The sequence below is a fragment of the Tachyglossus aculeatus genome, chromosome 15 (genome assembly GCF_015852505.1).
Source record: "Tachyglossus aculeatus isolate mTacAcu1 chromosome 15, mTacAcu1.pri, whole genome shotgun sequence".
Classification (NCBI taxonomy): Eukaryota; Metazoa; Chordata; class Mammalia; order Monotremata; family Tachyglossidae; genus Tachyglossus; species Tachyglossus aculeatus.
Window position 1 is genome coordinate 9,683,196 of NC_052080.1, and position 17,056 is coordinate 9,700,251.

Here is a 17,056-nt window from a genome sequence, read left to right on the forward strand (position 1 = left end):
TGGGAATGTTTCTACCAATTCTGTTTCACGGTACTCTCCCAAGCACTTAGAACAGTGCTCTACACACAGTAAATGTAATTTACTTTAATATCTGGCTCCCCCTCTAGACAGAGCTCCTTGTGGGCAGGCCCAACTTCTTAATAAAGTGCCCAGGACAGAGTAAGTGCTACATAACTACTGCTGATTGATCAAAAAACCACTGATTGCTTTGAACTACCCCAAATATCATAATAAATTTATCACCAATAAGTTTTCTTTATTAACAAATGGTCCAAGAACATGGATACTTTACAATGGATCTGGCAGGACTCAGTACAGTGCTTTGCACACCACAGGTTCTTAATAATAATAATAATGGCATTTATTAAGCGCTTACTATGTGCAAAGCACTGTTCTAAGCGCTGGGGAGGTTACAAGGTGATCAGGTTGTCCTTCGTGGGGCTCACGGTCTTAATCCCCATTTTACAGATGAGGTAACTGAGGCCCAGAGAAGTGAAGTGACTTGCCCAAAGTCACATAGCTGACAATTGGTGGAACCGGGATTTGAACCCATGACCTCTGACTCCAAAGCCCACGCTCTTTCCACTGAGCCATACTATTACTGCTCCTGTCACTGCTGCCAAGAAAGCAGTCTACAAGGCTGTTTATCTTTGTACCTCAGGGAATGTGTCTGTTTATTGTTGTATTGTACTCACCCAGGTGCATAGGACAGTGTTATGTGCACAGTAAGTACTCGATAAATATGACTGAATGAAATCAATCGACTTTGGTCTTTCAGATGCATCACTGCTCCCATTACAAATACTATTTGCTATCATCTACTGCTCCTCTAGCCCCACCTTCAATTTCTGAGCAATTCTGACACCTCTGATCATTGTTAAGCATTTAGTATGGGCCAAGCATTTTATTAAGAGCTGGGGTAGATAAAAAATAATATCAGGTTGGACACAGTTCCTGTCCCACAAAGACATCACGGTTTAAGCAGGAGGGAAAACAGGTACTGAATCTCCATTTTACATGAAAAAACTGACAAAGTTAAACTGTCCTGCCCAAAGACACACATTAGGCAAGTGGCAGACCTGATATTAGAACCCAAGTCCTCTGAGTCCCAGGTCTATGCTCTTTACACCTTGCCATGCAGCTTCCCTCTCTCCTCACCCATCCCTATATTGATCCTTACTCCCGCCCCCCACCTCCTCTTTGGCTTGGCCTTTACTTTAGTTTTAATGGTACTTAAGTGCTTTCTATGTGTTAAACACTCCAATGAGCACTGGGTAGAGATCCATGATAATCAGCTTGGACGCAATCCGTGTCCCACATGGGGCTCACAGCCTCCATCCCCATTTCACAGATGAGGAAACTGAGGTGCAGGGAAGTGAAGTGACTTACCCCAGGTCAGGCGGCACACAAGTGGGGGAGCTGGATTAGAACCCAAGTCCTCTAACTCCCAGGCCTGTGTTCCTTCCACTAGGCCCCTCTGCTTCTCTCAGTTCAGACTGATATTCCATAGCAGGGGCCTCTTTTGTTTGTTTCAACAAGTTGGTGGGCTACGTTCTCCTGAAAGTTTTGCCCGTTTGGGTTTTTACGAGATTCCGATGAAAAGCAGCTTGGTCTCGATAAAAGAGCACAGGGTTGGAGAGTCCAGAGACCTGAGTTTGGATCCCAGCTTGGCCATTTGGCCCCTGTGTGATGTTGGCCAAGCCAACATCTCTGTGCCAGTTTTCTCACCAGGAAAATGGGGATTCGAGACCTTGGATTACCTCCCCTTCAGAATGCTGTTGTGTAACCTTGGGCGAGTCTTCTCTGGGCCTTATTTTCTCACCTGTAAAATGGAGTCTAAATACCTTCCTTCTGCACTGTAAACTCCTTGTGGGCAGGGAATGTGTCTACCGATTCTGTTGTATGGCATGCTCCCAACCACTTAGTACGGTGAACTGCACACAGTAAGCCCTCAATACATGATTGTTTGATTAATTGTGTAACATGTGTAAGACAGACTGTGTCTGATCTGATGACTTTACATCTAATTCAGCACTTGATACTGTCTTTGGCACACTAATTCATTCATTCAATTGTATTTGAGCACTTACTGTGTGCAGAGCACTGTACTAAGCACTTGGGAAGTACAAGTCGGCAACATATAGAGACAGTCCGTACACAGCAACAGGCTCACAGTCTAGAAGGGAATCCCTTAACAAGTACCACAATTATATTACATTATAATTACTATTACTGTTGGTGCCCCAATTTCCTCATCTGCAAAACCCTCTGCCTCTCCCTTAGATTGTTAGCCCCATGTGGGACAGGGATGGTGTCCATTGTGATTATCCTGGATTTACCCCAGCTCTTAGCACGGTGCTTGACACAGAGTAAGAACAAATACCACAGTTATCATCATCTTTATTATTCCGGCTCTGTCTAATCCGCAAGGCCCACGGGCTCGTACGGTTTCTGATGCCTGCTTTCACCGGAGCCCTGGGCAGGAAAGCCATTATAGATTTAGGGAGTTTGGGTGGAGCAGGACATGATGCGGTGTTGGAAAAAATGGCAGTGGGAACCCGCGGGGGCTGATCCGGGTGAGTTCGACGGTGCCAGTTTGCCTTTATGCTGGATTCTGCGAGAATATGAGCCGCCGTGTTACAGGAGACCTGGGTGTACAGAAGCCAAAGTTCCCTCATCCCAGGCTGGAGCTGCGGGGCTCGAGCTTATCTCCAGCGATCGATAGATCGACATGATATATTGAGCCCTTACACTGGGCCGAGCACTGTCCTGAGTCGAACCCTTGATGCTGGTGGCCCCTTTCAGTCATTCCAATCAGACGTTATTGCCCTAAAGCTGAAAACACAATCGATTATTTTCGTTAAAGAAAAAAATATTGTCAGCCTACAACAATTAGCAGGATCTACTCCTCCTAAAGAATACTAAAAATCAAATCTGAACACCGGCATTACTTTCAACAAGCAAAGCAATGTGAGCGCAGATTTAAAATATCCACACCAGAATCATTTCAATGCATCCAAGGTCAATAGTGCACATAAAATAGTCTTTATACTTCCAGATTGATTTTAGATCAGTTTCCAAACGTGTGGGCACATCTCAAGTGCCTAAAAACATCTGAATTCTCCAAAACTTCCTCCTAAACCCAGGATTAGTTACTGAACTATGGGAAAAAGGGAGGCCCCAAAAAATGCTTTGGCAAATGGTCAGAGAGTCACCTGAGGTGGACAAGCCGAGCAGTGGGGCACCAGGGACACCAACAGCCCAGGATGGAACAAGGTAGGCTTCATCCCGCTGGGGGAGGGGAGAAAATTTGTTGTATTGTACTCTCCCAAAATACTTGGTACAGTGTTTTGCACAGAGTAAGCACACAATACGACTGAATGAACGGGCTGGATTGGATCTAATTATTTTATATCTGCCCCAGTACTTATCACAGTGGGACAGGCAAATAAACCCAGGGCCAGGGTTTAGGGTTTAACCACTGAGTGGCCTTCATGCTCCCCGCCGTACTCATTCCAAACAGCTCCCAAGGCAGAGATCAGGCCCAGCTGCACCTCTTGTGACCCTCAGCTTTTATTTACCATCAGTCCCAGAACTGATGGTCACCAGATCCGGGGGAGAGGCACATAATCCCAACAATAAGAAGAACTGTGGTATTTGTTAAGCGCTATGTGCCAAGTAGTGTGCTAAGCACTGGGGTAGGTAAGAGATCATCAGATAGGATACAGACCCTGTCTGGCATAGGGCTGACAGTCCCAGGGGTGGAAGATGAGGAAACTGAGACTTGGAGAAGGTGCTCAAGGTCACACAACAGGCAAGTGTTGGAACCAGGATTAGAACCCAGGTCTCCCAACTCTCAGTCCTGGGCTCTTTCTATTTGGCCGGGCAGCGTTTCACAGGGGTTGTATTTAAGAGTACCATGTATACCACCAGTGGACGGCTGGGTCCTGGCCATCATCCCACCGCACCCACCTCTCCACAGCCTTCTACCTCCTCCTCCTAAACTCAATCTCCCAACCTACGGGCTCTACCTAGGTCATGGAGAACAACAACAAAATACTTACTCCCACCTAACACTCGATGTACAGAGTAAATTGCTCCTAGTTAGACAGGAAAGGTAAATCCAGGGGGTGGGGGGCGTAAAAAGATGCCAAATATCCAGGATAGATTTTTTTTTGTTCTTAACAAAAAAGGTTTCTTTGCTTAAAACCACGCTGCCCGTCGCTGCAAGTGTCCATCCAGCCTCACTGGTCTCCTACCAAAGAGTTGACCTGGAGGGGCAGGGGAGGCGTATTAGCTGAGACCCTGGTGGCAAAAAGGCCCTGAAAGACCCAGAGATCCCCGGGCCCTACGTAGCTGCCTCTCTCTGATCCCGCCCCCCTCCAAGGGGAGGACAGGAGGGATTTAATTTAGGGCCGGGGAGCTTGAGGAAATTCAGACCCCTCCTTCCCAAAACTGGGTTTACCTACTTTGCCGTGCTGTTATCTTCCATGCTTGATTTTGTAATTTGTTGTCGAGTTGTATTTCCTTGTTATTGTTCCTGGGGTCTGTTTACTCTCCCTTTGGATTGTGAGTCCCTGGTGGGACAGGGACCAAATCTAATCTGTTTACCTGACAATTAACCCAGGTTTAGAGCACAATTTTGGTCAGAATGTTTAGAATGCAATTTTGTCAAATTCAATACGAGTTGTACAGACTTGAAAATGAACTAACTTTTCATGGGCTGATTCATGTAGAGGTTCAACCATTCAAGGGTGAGACCTAATCGTATCAGAAAGAGGGGAAGGCGTTTGGAAGATGGCAGATCTTCCGGAGGTACACTTGAAATCATTAAGCGCTTAGTACAGTGCGCTGCACACAGTAAGTGCTCAATAAATACGATTGATTGATTCCCCCACTGAAAACAGGGGGAACTCGAAAGGAGGAAATTTTGCCTCACTTGTAACTACAGGAAAACAGTGATTTTTTTAAAAAAACCCTAAAATCTGAGTAGATACTGCCCACTCCTAAATGGCTATTGAAGTTGCAGCATTGTTCTCTTCTGAACAAAAGGGTAGTGTTCCCAGAATTCCTTTTCAATCTAGCCTGTCCAATGGTAAACTGCACTCATGGAGACAAGGCAGATAAGCTCATCCTTAGACTGTAAGCTCATGGTGCGTAGGGAATGCGTCTGTTATATTTTTGTGTTGCACTCTCCCAAGCACTTAGTACAGAACTCCGCACACAGTAAGCACTCAAAAAATGCGACTAATTAATTATCAGCGATACGGACTCCCTTGAACTTCCCTCCCGACTGGTCAGCCGTAAAAGCATAAGCAGGGCTACCCTGGGTCAGACCAATAGTCTGTACAGCCCCATATTTCATCTCTATCAACAGTATTTATTGAGCACTTCTGTGCAAAACACTGTACTAAAAGCTGAGGCAAGCACAACAGAGTTAGTGGGCATGAGCCCTACTCTGAAGGAGCTTAAGACCTAGCAGAGGAGACAGATGATAAAATAAATTACAAGTCAGGGGATACAATGGGGAACAAAGGCAAGTGCATAACTGCTGCGGAGAGAGGGAATGGGGTTACTACCCAAATGCTTTGCAGGTAAGGACTCACGTGCCTTGCTGATCCAGTGGGGATGGGGTCGGAGATTACAAGACTAGTCAGGGAAGGCTTCCTGGAGGCATATTTTAGTAAGGCTCTGAAAGGTGGAGAGAGAGGTGTGGCTGCCAGGGAATGTGTCTGTTTATTGTCAGAGCGTACTCTCCCAAGTGCTTAGTACAGTGCTCTGAACACTGACTGACTGACTGCTGGATGTGAAAGGGGAATGAGTCCCAAACAGGAGGTGGGGGTGGGAGAGAGGAGAGGGGACCGAGGCAGTAGAGGGGTGGAGTGTGCCGGGGAGGAGCAAGGAGCGGCAGCAGCAGGGAGAGAGTGGACCAAAGCAGGGTCTGAGGTCGCTGGAGACCCTGCCCATCCTGCCCGCCCTGAGGTACCCAACTGCCAATGTATTCTTTCATTCATTCATTCGATCGTATTTATTGAGCGCTTACTGTGTGCAGAGCACTGTACTAAGTGCTTGGGAAGTACAAGTGGGCAACATATAGAGATGGTCCCTACTCAAAAATGGGCTCACAGTCTAGAAGGGGGAGACAGACAACAAAACAAAACATGTGGACAGGTGTCATCAGAATAAATAGAAATAAAGCTAGATGAACATCATTAACAAAATAAACTAATGGCCGCCCAGTTCAGCAAGGGCCAACTGCAGGTGGTGGGGGTGGGGGGGAAGGAAGGGAAAAAGGGAGAAGCCTGAAGGGCTCTCTCTCTGTCAATCAGAGCACCAAGCCATCTCAAGGACCTGGGTTTTAATCCCAGCTATGCTGCTGCCTGCAGTGTGTCCTTGGGAAAGTCGCTTCACTTCTCTGGGCCTGTTTCCTTAACTGTAAAATGGGGATAACTTCTCCCTCCTACTTAAACCGTGTGCCCCATGTAGGTCAGAGACTGTATCCAACTAATGAATTTGTACCTACCCCGGCATTTAAAACAGTGTTTGATACAGAATAAGCGCTGATCAAATACTATTTTTTTTTTTAAAAATCCTTTTCTGAATAAAATCATGGTTCTGTGGAAACTGCTAATGGAAATTGTTTTAAATCACACCCCTTCTTTTGTAACATAGGCACGATTACTGTGATGCTTTGCAAATGGCTAACCTTTGCAGCTGCCTAGATATGATCCAATGTCCTACCGTTGCATCCCAGGCCTGAAGGGTTTTTTTGGGGGTTTTTTCCCAAGGAGATACCATCATCCACAGTTTCTCTGATGAATGCAGTTTGGGTTTCCTGTACTTCTTGGGCTTGAGTCACAGGAAATGCAACTTCAAGATTCGACAAGGTTGGTTAGGCCTTAGGATACCAAAGCAAATCTCTCAGGAAACACGTGGCTAAGCTAAAAGTAGTCACTAATTTTCTCAAAATAATAAGCCCCATACATTTGTGGGGAGAAGTAAATGGAAATGGGTATCATCATATTGTCCATCTTTCAACCTAAAAAACATGATTCCAGTAAATTCTAAAATAGAGAATTAAAACCACTTTCAATCCCCCAAACTCATAGATTTATAGAGTTAAATATCCTAATCATCAGCGTAAAACACAAATCCTGATTCCATGATGTACAGCTGTTGAATAAAACCATGACATTAAAAGTTCCTCACAAATGTGGGGTACTATAAAAATGTTTACTAATAATAATATGCTGTATGTTGAGCAGCCTGGGTGTGGCAGAATTTGCCAATTTAGTCCACAGGGCTCTCAGATTTTATGGGAAAAATGAACATCCACAAAAGGGGGCTAAATAAATCTTTTAATTAAGTTAGTGGTCTGGGGACTCACTAGAAATATAAAGCTAAGAAAACTTCATGTTGCTCTAGAAGAGACAGAGGGAATTAGATTAAAAAATAGATAACTCTGATTTCTACAGAACCCAAGGAGTACCGGACTACAAATTCACAAATTCTTAGATTTAGACAAAAGACTCACATTTTATTTACAAATGCTGGGAAATAAAAACATCAGCAAACATCGTTATTTCAGAACTCGCTCTATTGCTTGCCTAAGCAAAAACGGGCACTAAGACCCGCTTCACTCATTAACTCTACCTGTCCTAGAGCAGGGCGCAAGTCAAAAATCTTCTATGTGTTCCTGAGATTAAAGTTTAGTTTACTCTCTTGAGTCCAAAGCCCACGGAAACAGAAATCGGGACTGCCATTACTTTTTTCTGAATTTTCCTGGGCTCTACATGCCAAAAGGTTAATCACTTTTAAAATACGATTACTTTAATGTATCCCAGCCTGTTCATATTCTCCATAATTCCATTATATTAAGGAAGTTGGTAATAACGGGCATTCCTTTCCGCAGCCACTGATTAGGGGCCATTTTAGTGACCCTAACAAAGCCTGGCTAAATTATTTTACACCAAATTTGTAAGTGTGCTACCTGTCCATACGGGTATCAAATGACTTAAGAGTGTACCAGATCCATATGGAAAAAATGTCTAAACTTGAAGGCATTATTCTTTTGAGACCTTCAAAATGAATCTCCACTTAAAAGTTGCCAAGAGAGTTTGTAGAAATTAGCAAGGTTTTGGTGTGCCAAAAAAAAAAAAAAAGGGAAAGGGGGGGTGGGGATTTTAAAGATTACTATTGCAATCTTTAACAGAGACTCCACTTAAACATTTGTGGCCTGTTTAACATTCCAGACATATTTCTAGCAAGGTATTATGGGAGCTAAAGTTCAAACAGTCTCTGTTGAATTTTTACTTACTATAAAAACACTGTCTCCTATGAAACCATATACGTAAATTTACCTCACTAAACTTAAAACAGTGGTTTTAATTCAGGAACCCGTGTTGTTTGCTCAAACTATTTGAAAATTAGTTACAACAAAACTAAGCAATGCCCGTAAAAATGCTGACACATACCAAATCACTCTTGAGGCCCCAGTATGAGGCCGGTTTTCCAGGTGATTAGAAAAGAACTAGGCAGTATCAATTCCAATTGCATTTTGTACTGGAACACATCAAAAGCACTAGCAACCTAATTTTGATACGGTATGCTGCTCTTTATTCAGCAAAGGTTACAGGATGGGTCCAACAGAATCCACTATAGGCAAATTACCACATCCAAACCACCCTCCTCAGGACATCTCACACTAAAATGTGGGTACACGCTAGACACGCATTTTTGAGAGTGTCCTCCTCAAATAAGGTGGAGGTTTCTTTTCGAAGAGAAAACACATTTAAACTATCGTTTCATTTTCCACTTGTTGTGGAAGTTGACAGAAACCAGTAAGTGCAGAAAACGAATGCTCAGCATTCCAAACAGTTCTGCTAACGCTTCCCCGTCCAAGCTGGGATATCTTCTGAACAGCTGTGGCCTGGACTTTTCTTAAAATTACAATATGATCTCACCTGGTTTTCAAAATACCTTTTGGATATTGAGCAAGCACTTCTGGTCTAGAAATTCATCCCAAATCTTACTGGTTTCTCCAAGACTTGTGTTAAGTCTAAAGACAACGGCTGAGAGGCCTTAACTTGTATTTCACTTCTTAATGAACATAATGTTTAGTACACTGCTTTGCAGAATCTTGAGCAGAGAGCAATCATCCTTCCTACCTCCCCGCCTCTGACTCTCCTCTCTTCCCACCCCCACACCACCTCCCAAGTTTATTTTAAAATCCAGTACCAAAATACCATACATTGTTTCCTTTCCGGTGCAGGTAGGAGGGAAATAAGCAGGCTATATCCACCCAGGGGCTTTTGAAAACGTAGTCACAAAATAATAACAACGATGGTATTTGTTAAGCGCTTACTATGTGCCAAGCACTGTTCTAAGCGCTGGGGGGATAGAAGGTAATCAGGTTGTCCCGCAAGGGGCTCACAGTCTTAATCCCCATTTTACAGATGAGCGAACTGAGGCCCAGAGAAGTGAAGTGACTTGCCCAAAGTCACATAGCTGACAAGTGGCAGAGTCGGGATTCAAACCCATAACCTCTGACTCCCAAGCCCGTGCTCTTTCCACTGAGCCACGACCATCGCATCGGGCCAACTTTTTTCTCCTTTTGGGCAAGTGGCACCAAATCCGGGCCACTTTTGGAAGACAAGATAGTCCTACACTTCCAAGACATCAAACAATCACTCAGTGGTATTTGGCAAGCACTTAACTGTGGACGTACTAGGCACTTGGTGGCCTGCCACGGAGCACTTACCGTCTAGAGAGTGACCTAATACTGTCACGGTTTTCAACCATACAGATTGGTCTTAAAGAGTCTCATCAATGCACCTTTTGATGGTATCTCTTAAAGGACTTACTATGTGCCAGGCCCTGGACTAAGCCCTGAAGTAGTAGTAGTTACAAGCTAATCAGTCTGGACACATTCCATGTCCCTCATGGGGCTCACAGTCTTAATTCCCATTTTACAGATGAGGTAACTGAGCCCCAGAAAGTGAAGTGAAGTGAATGCATTCCTCTGTTTTACATTGAAACCTGGTTGCCTGTTCTATGAGGTATTTTAAGGGAACTAAGTAGAGGAACTTGATGGAACTAAAGGTCTGGAAAATTTGCATCCCCCCCACCAGAATCCCGAGCAGGGAATATGTCTGTTTACTGCAGCACTGTATGTGCGCAAGTGCTCAATACAGTGCTCTGGACACAGTAAGTGCTCAATAAATACGACAGAATGACTTCCATCTTGAAATGGTCAACTTTTCAGCTGCATTTTCCTGCAGCAACGCATGCTCCCCCCTAGAACCGGAGAAGCAGCCTGGCCTAGTAGACAGAGCACAGTCCTGGGAGTCAGAAGCTCGTGACTTCTAATCCCGGCTCCACCACTTGTCTGCTGGGTGACCTCGGGCAGGTCGTTTCACTTCTCTGGGCCCCAGTTCCCTCATCTGTACAATGGGGATTGTGACTGTGACAGGGACTGTATCCACCTCAATTTGCTTGCATCCACCCCACCGCTTAATACAGTGCCTGGCACGTAGTGAGCGTGTGACAAATACCGCAATTATTATTATTATCGGGCTTTTACGGGTCACTGGGCTGGCTGACGAGGGAGGAGGGAGCATGGCCAGCTTGTATCCATCCCAGTGCTGAGTACAGTGCCTGGCATCTAGTAAGCGCTGAATACCATTATTATTCAGCACTTATAACAGTGCTTGGCATATAGTAACCACTGAGCAAGTACCATTATTATTCAGTGCTTACAACAGTGCTTGGTAGTAAGCACTTAACAAATACCATCATTATTAGTCTCTGGGCCTCAGTTCCCTCACCTGGAAAATGGGGATTGAGGCTGTGAGCCCCCATATAGGGATTGGTGTCTGACCAGACTTGCTTCTATCTGCCCCAGGGCTTAGTATAGTGCCTGGCACAAGGAAGCGCTTAACAAATGCCATTAGTAGTAGCATGTATCTGTACACACAAACACACAGACACACAATCTCCTTATTATTATTTTTATTATTATTATATATGGGCACACAAACACACACACACACACACACACAAAACCTCCTCCTCTGTGGCCTTGTCCCGTATAGACACCCCCTGACCCGACCCCGCAGATCCAGGTACACACACACACACACACACACACACAAACACACAGAGCACTTGGCACAGAATAAGTGCTTAACAAATGCCACTATTATTATGTATCTACAAACACACATCTTTATTATTCTTATTATATATGGGCACACAAACACACACACAACCTCCTCCTCCATCGCCTTGTCCTGTATAGATCGCCCCTGCTGTGACCCTGTAGACCCATGTGTACACACACACACACACACACACACACAGAGTACTTGGCACAGAGTTGGCACTTAACAGATGCCACTATTATTATGTATCTGTACACACACATACACACACCACCTCCTTATTCTTCTTATTATTATTACTATGTATGGGAGCACAACCACAGACAACCTCATTATTCCTATTATTATTATGTATCTGCATGCACACACACACACACAACCTCCTTATTATTCTTATTATTATGTATGGGCGCACAAATACATACAACCTCCTTATTATTCTTATTATGTATCTGAACACATGGACACACAATCTCCTTACTCGTATAGACCCCCTCTGCCCTAACCCTGCAGACCCACAGACACACACACACACACACACACACACACACACACAGAACAGCGCTTGGCACAGAGTAAGCACTTAACAAATGCCATTATTATTATATCTACACACACACAAACACACAACCTCCTTATTCTTATTATGCATGGGCGCATAAACACACAGACACACAACCTCCTTCTTCTTCTTATTATTATTATGTATGGGTGCACAAACACACATGGACACACAACCTCCTTATTCTTATTATTATTATTATGTATGGGCCCATAAACACACACAGCCACATAACCTAAGACACACGCTGAGAAGCACCGTGGCTCAATGCAAAGAGCACGGGCTTGGGAGTCAGAGGTCATGAGTTCTAATCCCAGCTCCACCAATTGTCAGCTGTGTGACTTTCGACAAGTCACAACTTGTTCCCTCATCTTCAAAATGGGGATTAAGACTGTGAGCCCCCCGTGGGACAACCTGATCACCTAGTATCCTCCCCAGCGCTTAGAACAGTGCTTTGCACATAGTAAGCGCTTAACAAATGCCATCATTACTATCATTATTATTATTATTAACCTCCTTCTTATTATTATTATGTATGGGCGCACGAACACACACAGACACACAGCCTCCTTATTCTTATTCATTCATTCAATCGTATTTAGAAAACCAGCGTGGCTCAGTGGAAAGAGCACGGGATTTGGAGTCAGAGGTCATAGGTTCAAATCCCAACTCTGCCAATTGCCAGATGTGTGACTTTGGGCAAGTCACTTAACTTCTATAGGCCTCAAGTACCTCATCTGTAAAACGGGGTTTAAGACTGAGCCCCCGTGGGAAAACCTGATCACCTTGTAACTTTCCTAGCACTTAGAACAGTGCTTTCCACATGGTAAGCGCTTAATACCATCATTATTATTATTATTTATTGAGCGCTTACTATGTGCGGAGCACTGTACTAAGTGCTTGGGGCACACAAACACACACGCACACAAACACAACCTCCTTATTCTTATTATTATGTATGGGCGCACAAACACACACACGCACACAGACACAACCTCCTTATTCTTATTATGTATGGGCACACAGACACACAGCTTCCTTATTATTCTTCTTATCATGTATGGGCGCACAAACACACACAACCTCCTTATTATTCTTCCTTTTATTATGCATGGGCGCACAAACACAGACACACAACCTCCTTCTTATCATGTATGGGAGCACAAACACATACAGACACACAACCTCATTATTCTCCTTCTTCTTGTCATGTATGGGCGCACAAACACACACAGACACACAACCTCCTTATCCTTCTTATCACGTACGGGCGCACAAACACACAACCTCCTTATTCTTCTTATGTATGGGCGCACAAACACACACAGACACACAACCTCCTTACCCTTCTTATGTCTGGGTGCACAAACACACACAGACACACAACCTCCTTAGTCGTATAGCCCTCCCCCCACCCCTCCGGGACCCCGCAGACCCACGTCCACACACACACACACACACACACACACACACACACCCCGGCAGAGCGCTGGGCCCCGAGCAGGCGGCTAAGAGATGCCCTCCGTCGGCCTGGGGTCCCGGCGGGCCGGGGTCGTCACTCAATCAATCAATCAACCGTATTTATTGAGCGCTTACTGTGTGCAGAGCACTGTACTAAGCGCTTGGGAAGTACAAGATGGCAACATATAGAGACAGTCCCTACCCAACAGTGGGCTCACAGTCTTAAAGGGGGAGACAGAGAACAAAACCAAACATACTAACAAAATAAAATAAATAGAATAGATGTGAGCCCACCGTTGGGTAGGGCCTGTCTCTATATGTTGCCAACTTGTACTTGCCAAGCGCTTAGTACAGTGCACGATGGCAACATATAGAGACAGTCCCTACCCAACAGCGGGCTCACAGTCTAAAAGGGGGAAGCAGAGAACAAAACCAAACATACCAACAAAATAAAATAAATAGAATAGATATGAGCCCACCGTTGGGTAGGGCCCGTCTCTATATGTTGTCAACCTGTACTTCCCAAGCGCTTAGTACAGTGCTCTGCACACAGTAAGCGCTCAATACGATGATTGATTGATTTATGTACAAGTAAAACAGAGTAATAAATATGTACAGACATATATACAGGAAAATAAAATAAATAGAATAAATATGTACAAGTAAAATAAATAAATAAATGAATGAATGAATAGAGTAATAAATATGCACAGACATATATACATACATACAGGAAAATAAAATAAATAGAATAGATATGTACAAGTAAAATAAATGAATAAATGAATGAATGAATAAATAGAGTGATAAATATGTACAGACATATATACATATATACAGGACATATATAAATATAAATAAATAATATATAAATGATATAATATATAAATAATATATAAATAATATAAATAAATAGAGTAAAAATATGCACAGACATATATACATATATACAGGAAAATAAAATAAATAGAATAGACATGTACAAGTAAAATAAATAAATAAATAAATAGAGTAATAAATATGCACAGACATATATACAGGATATATATATAAATAAATAACATATGAATGATATAATAATACATAAATAATATATAAACAATATAAATAGAGTAAAAATATGCACAGACATATATACATATATACAGGAAAATAAAATAAATAGAATAGATATGTACAAGTAAAATAAATAAATAAGTAGAGTAATAAATATGCAAGACATATATACAGGATGTATATAAATATAAATAAATAATATATGAAAGATATAATAATATATAAATAATATAAATAAATATAGAGCAAAAATATGTACAGACATATATACATATATACAGGAAAATAAAATAGAATAGATATGTACAAGCAAAATAAATAAAAAAAATAAGTAGAGTAATAAATATGTACAGACATATATACATACATACAGGATATATATAAATATAAATAAATAATATATAAATGATATAATAATATATAAATAATAGAAATAAATAGAGTAAAAATATGCAGACATATATACATATGTACAGGAAAATAGACTAGATATGTACAAGTAAAATACACAGAGTAATAAATATGTACAGGCATATACACATATATACAGGATGTATATATATATATATAGTCGTCACTCACCGGTCGCGGGGGTCGATCCAGGAGGTCTGGCGGGTGTTGTGGTCGATGTAGAAGACGCGCCCGTCGAAGTCCCGCGCCTCCTCCCAGCCGGCGGGCAGCGGCAGGCCGGGTCCGGGGCGGGGCTCCCGGGGCTGGGCCGGGGGCTCCTCCGGGGCCGGGCCCGGGGCCTGGGCCTCCCGCGGCTCCCTCGGCTCCCTTCTCCGCCTCCGGCCGCCGCTGAGCCACGGCATGGCCGCCCCGCCCCGCCGCCCGGGCCCCGGGGCCCAACGCCGCTCGGCCGCCCAGCCCGGGCCCCCGCCGCGCCCGCCGCCGCCGCCCCCCGCCGCCGCCGCCGCCGCCGCCGCCGCCGCCTCCAGCACTACCAGCGGCCCCGGGCAGCGCAGCGGGCTCCGGGACGCCGCTCGGACCGCCGCACCGGGCCCCGCACCGGCCACCAAACCGGCGAGCGGCGGCGGCGGCGGCGGCGGCAGCACCTCGGCGCCGGGCTCATCCTCCCCGCCTCCGCCCCCCGTGCTCCGTTCCGCGCCCCGCTCCTCCTCCGGGCTCCGCCCCCCGAGCTCCGCTCCTCCCACGCCCTCGTGCTCCGCCCCCCCGCCCCCGTGCTCCGCTCCGCGCTCCGTTCCGCCCCCCTTCCCCATGCTCCGCCCCACGCCCCCGTGCTCCGCTCCGCGCTCCGTTCCGCCCCCTTCCCCGTGCTCCGCCCCCCCACCCCGTGCTCCGCCCCACGCCCCCGTGCTTCTCTCCGCGCTCCGTTCCGCCCCCCGCCCCCGTGCTCCGCCCCACGCCCCGCTCCTCCACCTGTGCTCCGCTCCGCGCCCCCTTGCTCCGCGCCACTGCACCTCGTGCTCCGCGCCTCGCTCCTCCCACCGTGTTCCGCTCTGTAGTGTGCTCCGCGGCCCCCCCGTTCCGCTCCTAGTTCCCGTCCTCCGCCCACGAGCTCCGCTCCGCGCCCCCTTTCTCCGCTCCTCCCTCCGCGCCCCCGCCCCCCGTGCTCCGCGCCTCGCTCCTCCCTCCGTGTTCCGCTCCGCGTTCCCGTCCTCCGCCCACGAGCTCCAGTCCGCCCGTGCTCCGCGCTCCGCTCCTCCTTCCGTGTTCCGCTGCGTACTCCGCTCCGCGCCCCCCGTTCCGTTCCGCACCTCGTCCTCCCTCCGTGTTCCTCCCCCCGTATTCCGCTCCTTTCTCTGCTCCGCGTCCCTCCTCCCCTCGTGCTCCGCGCCCCTTTCTGCTCCTCCCCCGTGCTCCGCGCCCCGCCCCACTCCTCCCCCCGTGCTCCGCGCTCCAACTCGCTCCTCCCCCGTGCTCCGCAACCCCGCCCCGCTCACGTGCTCCGCGCCCAGTGCTCCGTACTCTGCTCCGCGCCCCGCCCCCTTGTTCCGCTCCGCGGCCCCGAGCTCCCCTCCGCGCCCCGCCCCCTTGCTCCGCTCCTCCCCCCGCCCCGCGATGAATAATAATAATAATAAAGAATAATGAAAAATAATTAGAGAAGCATTGTGGCCCAGTGGAAAGAGACGGACTTTGGAGTCAGTGATCATGGGTTCAAACCCCTGCTCTGCCAATTGTCAGCTGTGTGACTTTGGGCAAAGTCACTTCCCTTCTCTGGGCCTCAGTTCCCTTATCTGTAAAATGGGGATGAAGACTGTGAGCCCCATGTGGGACAACCTGATTACCTTGTATCTACCCCAGCGCTTAGAACAGTGCTTTGCACATAGCAAGTGCTTAACAAATACCAACATTATTATTATTATTATTATTAACTTCTCTGGGCCTCAGTTCCCTCACCTGTAAAATGGGGATTAAGACTGTGAGCCCCCCTTGGGACAACCTGATCACCTTGTAACCTCTCCAGCACTGACAGTGCTTTACACATAGTAAACGGTTAATAAATGCCATCATTAGTAATAATAACGACAGCATTTGTTAAGCACTTGCTATGTGCGAAGCACTGTTCTAAGTGCTGACAGGGGGAATACAAGGTGATCAGGTTGACCCACGTGGGGCTCACAGTCAATCCCCATTTTACAGATGAGGGAAATGAGGTCCAGAAAAGTGAAGTGACTTGCCCAAGGTCACATAGGTGACAAGTGGCGGAGCCAGGATTAGAACCCACTACCTCTGACTCCCAAGCCCAGGCTCTTTCCACTGAGCCACACTGCTTCTCTAATTCATTCCATCGTATTTATTGAGCACTTGATGTGTGCGGAGCGCTGGACTAAGAGCTTGGGAAGGACAAATC

General features: G+C 45.9%; 1 protein-coding gene across 1 annotated transcript in view; it reads right to left on the minus strand.

Annotated features, from left to right (window-relative positions):
• WWC3 (WWC family member 3) overlaps positions 1–14,926 on the minus strand; it is a 115,457-nt gene extending 100,531 nt beyond the window's left edge. The window contains exon 1 of the mRNA XM_038757501.1: positions 14,824–14,926. The gene's annotated coding sequence lies outside the window, so the exon portion shown is untranslated. The remainder of the gene's footprint in view (positions 1–14,823) is intronic.
• Positions 14,927–17,056: the final 2,130 nt, after the last annotated feature.